The sequence below is a fragment of the Cavia porcellus genome, unplaced genomic scaffold (assembly GCF_034190915.1).
Source record: "Cavia porcellus strain 051 isolate PalLab524CR breed Dunkin Hartley unplaced genomic scaffold, mCavPor4.1 scaffold_58, whole genome shotgun sequence".
In the NCBI taxonomy this organism is placed as follows: Eukaryota; Metazoa; Chordata; class Mammalia; order Rodentia; family Caviidae; genus Cavia; species Cavia porcellus.
This window is the reverse complement of record NW_026947541.1, coordinates 2,912,186-2,923,601: the sequence shown is the minus strand read 5'-3', so window position 1 is coordinate 2,923,601 and position 11,416 is coordinate 2,912,186.

Here is an 11,416-nt window from a genome sequence, read left to right as displayed (position 1 = left end):
TTTTCTCACTCCTACTAGTGAATGTAATGTAACACACACCCATACAATGCGCACCACCCCGTGATGTTTTTCTCACTGCTACTAGTGAATGTAATGTAAAACACACCCATACAATGCGCACCTCCCCGTGATGTTTTTCTCACTCCTACTAGTGAATGTAATGTAACACACACCCATACAATGCGCACCACCCCGTGATGTTTTTCTCACTCCTACTAGTGAATGTAATGTAACACACACCCATACAATGCGCACCACCCCGCGATGTTTTTCAGAAACCTATCCTACATTGCCACTGCATGTTCCCGGACCTCCCCATGCTAACCACCCCGCGGTGCTTTTGTCCATCCTACATTGCCACTCACTGCCTATCCTAATTCAGACCCTCCGATTCACACCACCCCGTGATGTTTTTCTCACTCCTAGTAGTGAATGTAATGTAACACACACCCATACAATGCGCTCCACCCCGTGATGTTTTTCTCACTGCTACTAGTGAATCTAATGTAACACACACCCATACAATGCGCACCACCCCGTGATGTTTTTCTCACTCCTACTAGTGAATCTAATGTAACACACACCCATACAATGCGCACCACCCCGTGATGTTTTTCTCACTCCTACTAGTGTATGTAATGTAACACACACCCATACAATGCGCACCACCCCGTGATGTTTTTCTCACTCCTACTAGTGAATGTAATGTAACACACACCCATACTATGCGCACCACCCCGTGATGTTTTTCTCACTCCTACTAGTGAATGTAATGTAACACACACCAATACAATGCGCACCACCCCGTGATGTTTTTCTCACTCCTACTTGTGAATGTAATGTAACACACACCCATACAATGGGTACCACCCGGTGATGTTTTTCTCACTCCTACTAGTGAATGTAATGTAACACACACCCATACAATGCGCACCACCCCGTGATGTTTTTCTCACTCCTACTAGTGAATGTAATGTAACACACACCCATACAATGCGCACCACCCCGTGATGTTTTTCTCACTGCTATTAGTGAATGTAATGTAACACACGTCCATACAATGCGCTCAACCCCGTGATATTTTTCTCACTCCTACTAGTGAATGTAATGTAACACACACCCATACAATGCGCACCACCCCGTGATGTTTTTCTCACTCCTACTAGTGAAAGTAATGTAACACACACCCATACAATGCGCACCACCCCGTGATTTTTTTCTCACTCCTACTAGTGAATGTAATGTAACACACAGCCATACAATGCGCACCACCCCGTGATATTTTTCTCACTCCTACTAGTGAATCTAATGTACCATACACCCATACAATGCGCACCAACCCGTGATGTTTTTCTCACTCCTACTAGTGAATGTAATGTAACACACACCCATACAATGCGCACCACCCCGTGATGTTTTTCTCACTCCTACTAGTGAATGTAATGTAACACACACCCATACAATGCGCACCACCCCGTGATGTTTTTCTCACTCCTACTAGTGAATGTAATGTAACACACACCCATACAATGCGCACCTCCCCGTGATGTTTTTCTCACTCCTACTAGTGAATCTAATGTAACACACACCCATACAATGCGCACCACCCCGTGATGTTTTTCTCACTCCTACTAGTGAATGTAATGTAACACACACCCATACAATGCGCACCACCCCGTGATGTTTTTCTCACTCCTACTAGTGAATGTAATGTAACACACACCCATACAATGCGCATCACCCCGTGATGTTTTTCTAACTCCTACTAGTGAATGTAATGTAACACACACCCATACAATGCGCACCACCCCGTGATGTTTTTCAGAAACCTATCCTACATTGCCAATGCATGTTCCCTGACCTCCCCATGCTGACCACCCCGCGGTGCTTTTCTCCATCCTACATTGCCACTCACTGCCTATCCTAATTCAGACCCTCCAATTCACACCACCCCGTGATGTTTTTCTCACTCCTAGTAGTGAATGTAATGTAACACACCCATACAATGCGCTCCACCCCGTGATGTTTTTCTCACTGCTACTAGTGAATGTAATGTAACACACACCCATACAATGCGCACCACACCGTGATGTTTTTCTCACTCCTACTAGTGAATGTAATGTAACACACACCCATACAATGCGCACCACCCCGTGATGTTTTTCTAACTCCTACTAGTGAATGTAATGTAACACACACCCATACAATGCGCACCACCCCGTGATGATTTTCTCACTCCTACTAGTGAATCTAATGTAACACACACCCATACAATGCGCACCACCCCGTGATGTTTTTCTCACTCCTACTAGTGAATCTAATGTAACACACACCCATACAATGCGCACCACCCCGTGATGTTTTTCTCACTCCTACTAGTGTATGTAATGTAACACACACCCATACAATGCGCACAACCCCGTGATGTTTTTCTCACTCCTACTAGTGAATGTAATGTAACACACACCCATACAATGCGCACCACCCCATGATGTTTTTCTCACTCCTACTAGTGAATGTAATGTAACACACACCCATACAATGGGCACCACCCCGTGATGTTTTTCTCACTCCTACTAGTGAATGTAATGTAACACACACCCATACATTGCGCACCACCCCGTGATGTTTTTCTCACTCCTACTAGTGAATGTAATGTAACACACACCCATACAATGCGCACCACCCCGTGATGTTTTTCTCACTCCTACTAGTGAATCTAATGTAACACACACCGATACAATTCGCACCACCCCGCGATGTTTTTCAGAAACCTATCCTACATTGCTACTGCATGTTCCCTGACCTCCCCATGCTGACCACCCCGCGGTGCTTTTCTCCATCCTAAATTGCCAATCACTGCCTATCCTAATTCAGACACTCTGGTTCACACCATCCGGTCATGTTTTTCTCACTCCTACTAGTGAATGTAATGTAACACACACCCATACAATGCGCACCACCCCGTGATGTTTTTCTCACTCCTACTAGTGAATGTAATGTAACACACACCCATACAATGCGCACCACCCCGTGATGTTTTTCTCACTCCTACTAGTGAATGTAATGTAACACACACCCATACAATGCGCACCTCCCCGTGATGTTTTTCTCACTCCTACTAGTGAATCTAATGTAACACACACCCATACAATGCGCACCACCCCGTGATGTTTTTCTCACTCCTACTAGTGAATGTAATGTAACACACACCCATACAATGCGCACCACCCCGTGATGTTTTTCTCACTCCTAGTAGTGAATGTAATGTAACACACACCCATACAATGCACATCACCCCGTGATGTTTTTCTCACTGCTACTAGTGAATGTAATGTAACACACACCCATACAATGCGCACCACCCCGTGATGTTTTTCTCACTCCTACTAGTGAATGTAATGTAACACACACCCATACAATGCGCACCACCCCGTGATGTTTTTCTAACTCCTACTAGTGAATGTAATGTAACACACACCCATACAATGCGCACCACCCCGTGATGTTTTTCTCACTCCTACTAGTGAATCTAATGTAACACACACCCATACAATGCGCACCACCCCGTGATGTTTTTCTCACTCCTACTAGTGTATGTAATGTAACACACACCCATACAATGCGCACAACCCCGTGATGTTTTTCTCACTCCTACTAGTGAATGTAATGTAACACACACCCATACAATGCGCACCACCCCATGATGTTTTTCTCACTCCTACTAGTGAATGTAATGTAACACACACCCATACAGTGGGCACCACCCCGTGATGTTTTTCTCACTCCTACTAGTGAATGTAATGTAACACACACCCATACAATGCGCACCACCCCGTGATGTTTTTCTCACTCCTACTAGTGAATGTAATGTAACACACACCCATACAATGCGCACCACCCCGTGATGTTTTTCTCACTCCTACTAGTGAATCTAATGTAACACACACCGATACAATTCGCACCACCCCGCGATGTTTTTCAGAAACCTATCCTACATTGCCACTGCATGTTCCCTGACCTCCCCATGCTGACCACCCCGCGGTGCTTTTCTCCATCCTAAATTGCCAATCACTGCCTATCCTAATTCAGACATTCCGGTTCACACCATCCGGTCATGTTTTTCTCACTCCTACTAGTGAATGTAATGTAACACACACCCATACAATGCGCACCACCCCGTGATGTTTTTCTCACTCCTACTAGTGAATGTAATGTAACACACACCCATACAATGCGCACCTCCCCGTGATGTTTTTCTCACTCCTACTAGTGAATCTAATGTAACACACACCCATACAATGCGCACCACACCGTGATGTTTTTCTCACTCCTACTAGTGAATGTAATGTAACACACACCCATACAATGCGCACCACCCCGCGATGTTTTTCAGAAACCTATCCTACATTGCCATAGCATGTTCCCTGAGCTCCCCATGCTGACCACCCCGCGTTGCTTTTCTCCATCCTACATTGCCACTCACTGCCTATCCTAATTCAGACCCTCCGATTCACACCACCCCGTGATGTTTCTCTCACTCCTAGTAGTGAATCTAATGTAACACACACCCATACAATGCGCACCACCCCGTGATGTTTTTCTCACTCCTACCAGTGAATGTACTGTAACACACACCCATACGATACGCACCACCCCGTGATGTTTTTCTCACTCCTACTAGTGAATGTAATGTAACACACACCCATACAATGCGCACCACCCCGTGATGTTTTTCTGACTCCTACTAGTGAATGTAATGTAACACACACCCATACAATGTGCATCACCCCGTGATGTTTTTCTCACTCCTACTAGTGAATGTAATGTAACACACACCCATACAATGCGCACCACCCCGCGATGTTTTTTAGAAACCTATCCTACATTGCCACAGAATGTTCCCTGAGCTCCCCATGCTGACCACCCCGCGTTGCTTTTCTCCATCCTACATTGCCACTCACTGCCTATCCTAATTCAGACCCTCCGATTCACACCACCCCGTGATGTATTTCTCACTCCTAGTAGTGAATCTAATGTAACACACACCCATACAATGCGCACCACCCCGTGATGTTTTTCTCACTCCTACTAGTGAATGTACTGTAACACACACCCATACAATACGCACCACCCCGTGATGTTTTTCTCACTCCTACTAGTGAATGTAATGTAACACACACCCATACAATGCGCACCACCTCGTGATGTTTTTCTCACTCCTACTAGTGAATGTAATGTAACACACACCCATACAATGCGCACCACCCCGTGATGTTTTTCTCACTCCTACTAGTGAATGTAATGTAACACACACCCATACAATGCGCACCACCCCGCGATGTTTTTCAGAAACCTATCCTACATTGCCATAGCATGTTCCCTGAGCTCCCCATGCTGACCACCCCGCGTTGCTTTTCTCCATCCTACATTGCCACTCACTGCCTATCCTAATTCAGACCCTCCGATTCACACCACCCCGTGATGTTTCTCTCACTCCTAGTAGTGAATCTAATGTAACACACACCCATACAATGCGCACCACCCCGTGATGTTTTTCTCACTCCTACCAGTGAATGTACTGTAACACACACCCATACGATACGCACCTCCCCGTGATGTTTTTCTCACTCTTACTAGTGAATGTAATGTAACACACACCCATACAATGCGCACCACCCCGTGATGTTTTTCTCACTCCTACTAGTGAATGTAATGTAACACACCCATACAATGCGCTCCACCCCGTGATGTTTTTCTCACTGCTACTAGTGAATGTAATGTAACACACACCCATACAATGCGCACCACACCGTGATGTTTTTCTCACTCCTACTAGTGAATGTAATGTAACACACACCCATACAATGCGCACCACCCCGTGATGTTTTTCTAACTCCTACTAGTGAATGTAATGTAACACACACCCATACAATGCGCACCACCCCGTGATGATTTTCTCACTCCTACTAGTGAATCTAATGTAACACACACCCATACAATGCGCACCACCCCGTGATGTTTTTCTCACTCCTACTAGTGAATGTAATGTAACACACACCCATACAATGCGCACCACCCCGTGATGTTTTTCTCACTCCTACTAGTGTATGTAATGTAACACACACCCATACAATGCGCACAACCCCGTGATGTTTTTCTCACTCCTACTAGTGAATGTAATGTAACACACACCCATACAATGCGCACCACCCCATGATGTTTTTCTCACTCCTACTAGTGAATGTAATGTAACACACACCCATACAATGGGCACCACCCCGTGATGTTTTTCTCACTCCTACTAGTGAATGTAATGTAACACACACCCATACATTGCGCACCACCCCGTGATGTTTTTCTCACTCCTACTAGTGAATGTAATGTAACACACACCCATACAATGCGCACCACCCCGTGATGTTTTTCTCACTCCTACTAGTGAATCTAATGTAACACACACCGATACAATTCGCACCACCCCGCGATGTTATTCAGAAACCTATCCTACATTGCTACTGCATGTTCCCTGACCTCCCCATGCTGACCACCCCGCGGTGCTTTTCTCCATCCTAAATTGCCAATCACTGCCTATCCTAATTCAGACACTCTGGTTCACACCATCCGGTCATGTTTTTCTCACTCCTACTAGTGAATGTAATGTAACACACACCCATACAATGCGCACCACCCCGTGATGTTTTTCTCACTCCTACTAGTGAATGTAATGTAACACACACCCATACAATGCGCACCACCCCGTGATGTTTTTCTCACTCCTACTAGTGAATGTAATGTAACACACACCCATACAATGCGCACCTCCCCGTGATGTTTTTCTCACTCCTACTAGTGAATCTAATGTAACACACACCCATACAATGCGCACCACCCCGTGATGTTTTTCTCACTCCTACTAGTGAATGTAATGTAACACACACCCATACAATGCGCACCACCCCGTGATGTTTTTCTCACTCCTAGTAGTGAATGTAATGTAACACACACCCATACAATGCACATCACCCCGTGATGTTTTTCTCACTGCTACTAGTGAATGTAATGTAACACACACCCATACAATGCGCACCACCCCGTGATGTTTTTCTCACTCCTACTAGTGAATGTAATGTAACACACACCCATACAATGCGCACCACCCCGTGATGTTTTTCTAACTCCTACTAGTGAATGTAATGTAACACACACCCATACAATGCGCACCACCCCGTGATGTTTTTCTCACTCCTACTAGTGAATCTAATGTAACACACACCCATACAATGCGCACCACCCCGTGATGTTTTTCTCACTCCTACTAGTGTATGTAATGTAACACACACCCATACAATGCGCACAACCCCGTGATGTTTTTCTCACTCCTACTAGTGAATGTAATGTAACACACACCCATACAATGCGCACCACCCCATGATGTTTTTCTCACTCCTACTAGTGAATGTAATGTAACACACACCCATACAGTGGGCACCACCCCGTGATGTTTTTCTCACTCCTACTAGTGAATGTAATGTAACACACACCCATACAATGCGCACCACCCCGTGATGTTTTTCTCACTCCTACTAGTGAATGTAATGTAACACACACCCATACAATGCGCACCACCCCGTGATGTTTTTCTCACTCCTACTAGTGAATCTAATGTAACACACACCGATACAATTCGCACCACCCCGCGATGTTTTTCAGGAACCTATCCTACATTGCCACTGCATGTTCCCTGACCTCCCCATGCTGACCACCCCGCGGTGCTTTTCTCCATCCTAAATTGCCAATCACTGCCTATCCTAATTCAGACATTCCGGTTCACACCATCCGGTCATGTTTTTCTCACTCCTACTAGTGAATGTAATGTAACACACACCCATACAATGCGCACCACCCCGTGATGTTTTTCTCACTCCTACTAGTGAATGTAATGTAACACACACCCATACAATGCGCACCTCCCCGTGATGTTTTTCTCACTCCTACTAGTGAATCTAATGTAACACACACCCATACAATGCGCACCACACCGTGATGTTTTTCTCACTCCTACTAGTGAATGTAATGTAACACACACCCATACAATGCGCACCACCCCGCGATGTTTTTCAGAAACCTATCCTACATTGCCATAGCATGTTCCCTGAGCTCCCCATGCTGACCACCCCGCGTTGCTTTTCTCCATCCTACATTGCCACTCACTGCCTATCCTAATTCAGACCCTCCGATTCACACCACCCCGTGATGTTTCTCTCACTCCTAGTAGTGAATCTAATGTAACACACACCCATACAATGCGCACCACCCCGTGATGTTTTTCTCACTCCTACCAGTGAATGTACTGTAACACACACCCATACGATACGCACCACCCCGTGATGTTTTTCTCACTCCTACTAGTGAATGTAATGTAACACACACCCATACAATGCGCACCACCCCGTGATGTTTTTCTGACTCCTACTAGTGAATGTAATGTAACACACACCCATACAATGTGCATCACCCCGTGATGTTTTTCTCACTCCTACTAGTGAATGTAATGTAACACACACCCATACAATGCGCACCACCCCGCGATGTTTTTCAGAAACCTATCCTACATTGCCACAGAATGTTCCCTGAGCTCCCCATGCTGACCACCCCGCGTTGCTTTTCTCCATCCTACATTGCCACTCACTGCCTATCCTAATTCAGACCCTCCGATTCACACCACCCCGTGATGTATTTCTCACTCCTAGTAGTGAATCTAATGTAACACACACCCATACAATGCGCACCACCCCGTGATGTTTTTCTCACTCCTACTAGTGAATGTACTGTAACACACACCCATACAATACGCACCACCCCGTGATGTTTTTCTCACTCCTACTAGTGAATGTAATGTAACACACACCCATACAATGCGCACCACCTCGTGATGTTTTTCTCACTCCTACTAGTGAATGTAATGTAACACACACCCATACAATGCGCACCACCCCGTGATGTTTTTCTCACTCCTACTAGTGAATGTAATGTAACACACACCCATACAATGCGCACCACCCCGCGATGTTTTTCAGAAACCTATCCTACATTGCCATAGCATGTTCCCTGAGCTCCCCATGCTGACCACCCCGCGTTGCTTTTCTCCATCCTACATTGCCACTCACTGCCTATCCTAATTCAGACCCTCCGATTCACACCACCCCGTGATGTTTCTCTCACTCCTAGTAGTGAATCTAATGTAACACACACCCATACAATGCGCACCACCCCGTGATGTTTTTCTCACTCCTACCAGTGAATGTACTGTAACACACACCCATACGATACGCACCTCCCCGTGATGTTTTTCTCACTCTTACTAGTGAATGTAATGTAACACACACCCATACAATGCGCACCACCCCGTGATGTTTTTCTCACTCCTACTAGTGAATGTAATGTAACACACACCCATACAATGCGCACCACCCCGTGATGTTTTTCTCACTCCTACTAGTGAATGTAATGTAACACACACCCATACAATGCGCACCTCCCCGTGATGTTTTTCTCACTCCTACTAGTGAATGTAATGTAACACACACCCATACAATGCGCACCACTCCGTGATGTTTTTCTCACTCCTACTATTGAATGTAATGTAACACACACCCATACAATGCGCACCACCCTGTGATGTTTTGCTCACTCCTACTAGTGAATGTAATGTAACACACCCCCATACAATGCGCACCACCCCGTGATGTTTTTCTCACTCCTACTAGTGAAAGTAATGTAGCACACACCCATACAATGCGCACCACCCCGTGATGTTTTTCTCACTCCTAGTAGTGAATGTAATGTAACGCACACCCATACAATGCGCACCACCCCGTGATGTTTTTCTCACTCCTACTAGTGAATGTAATGTAACACACGCCCATACAATGCGCACCACCCCGTGATGTTTTTCTCACTCCTACTAGTGAATCTAATGTAACACACACCGATACAATTCGCACCACCCCACGATGTTTTTCAGAAACCTATCCTACATTGCCACTGCATGTTCCCTGACCTCCCCATGCTGACCACCCCGCGGTGCTTTTCTCCATCCTACATTGCCAATCACTGCCTATCCTAATTCAGACCCTCCGATTCACACCACCCCGTCATGTTTTTCTCACTCCTACTAGTGAATGTAATGTAACACACACCCATACAATGCGCACCACACCGTGTTTTTCTCACTCCTACTAGTGAATGTAATGTAACACACACCCATACAATGCGCACCACCCCGTGATGTTTTTCTCACTCCTACTAGTGAATGTAATGTAACACACACCCATACAATGCGCACCTCCCCGTGATGTTTTTCTCACTCCTACTAGTGAATGTAATGTAACACACACCCATACAATGCGCACCACCCCGTCATGTTTTTCTCACTCCTACTAGTGAATGTACTGTAACACACACCCATACAATACGCACCACCCCGTGATGTTTTTCTCACTCCTACTAGTGAATGTAATGTAACACACACCCATACAATGCGAACCACCTCGTGATGTTTTTCTCACTCCTACTAGTGAATCTAATGTAACACACACCCATACAATGCGCACCACACCGTGATGTTTTTCTCACTCCTACTAGTGAATGTAATGTAACACACACCCATACAATGCGCACCACCCCGCGATGTTTTTCAGAAACCTATCCTACATTGCCATAGCATGTTCCCTGAGCTCCCCATGCTGACCACCCCGCGTTGCTTTTCTCCATCCTACATTGCCACTCACTGCCTATCCTAATTCAGACCCTCCGATTCACACCACCCCGTGATGTTTCTCTCACTCCTAGTAGTGAATCTAATGTAACACACACCCATACAATGCGCACCACCCCGTGATGTTTTTCTCACTCCTACCAGTGAATGTACTGTAACACACACCCATACGATACGCACCACCCCGTGATGTTTTTCTCACTCCTACTAGTGAATGTAATGTAACACACACCCATACAATGCGCACCACCCCGTGATGTTTTTCTGACTCCTACTAGTGAATGTAATGTAACACACACCCATACAATGTGCATCACCCCGTGATGTTTTTCTCACTCCTACTAGTGAATGTAATGTAACACACACCCATACAATGCGCACCACCCCGCGATGTTTTTCAGAAACCTATCCTACATTGCCACAGAATGTTCCCTGAGCTCCCCATGCTGACCACCCCGCGTTGCTTTTCTCCATCCTACATTGCCACTCACTGCCTATCCTAATTCAGACCCTCCGATTCACACCACCCCGTGATGTATTTCTCACTCCTAGTAGTGAATCTAATGTAACACACACCCATACAATGCGCACCACCCCGTGATGTTTTTCTCACTCCTACTAGTGAATGTACTGTAA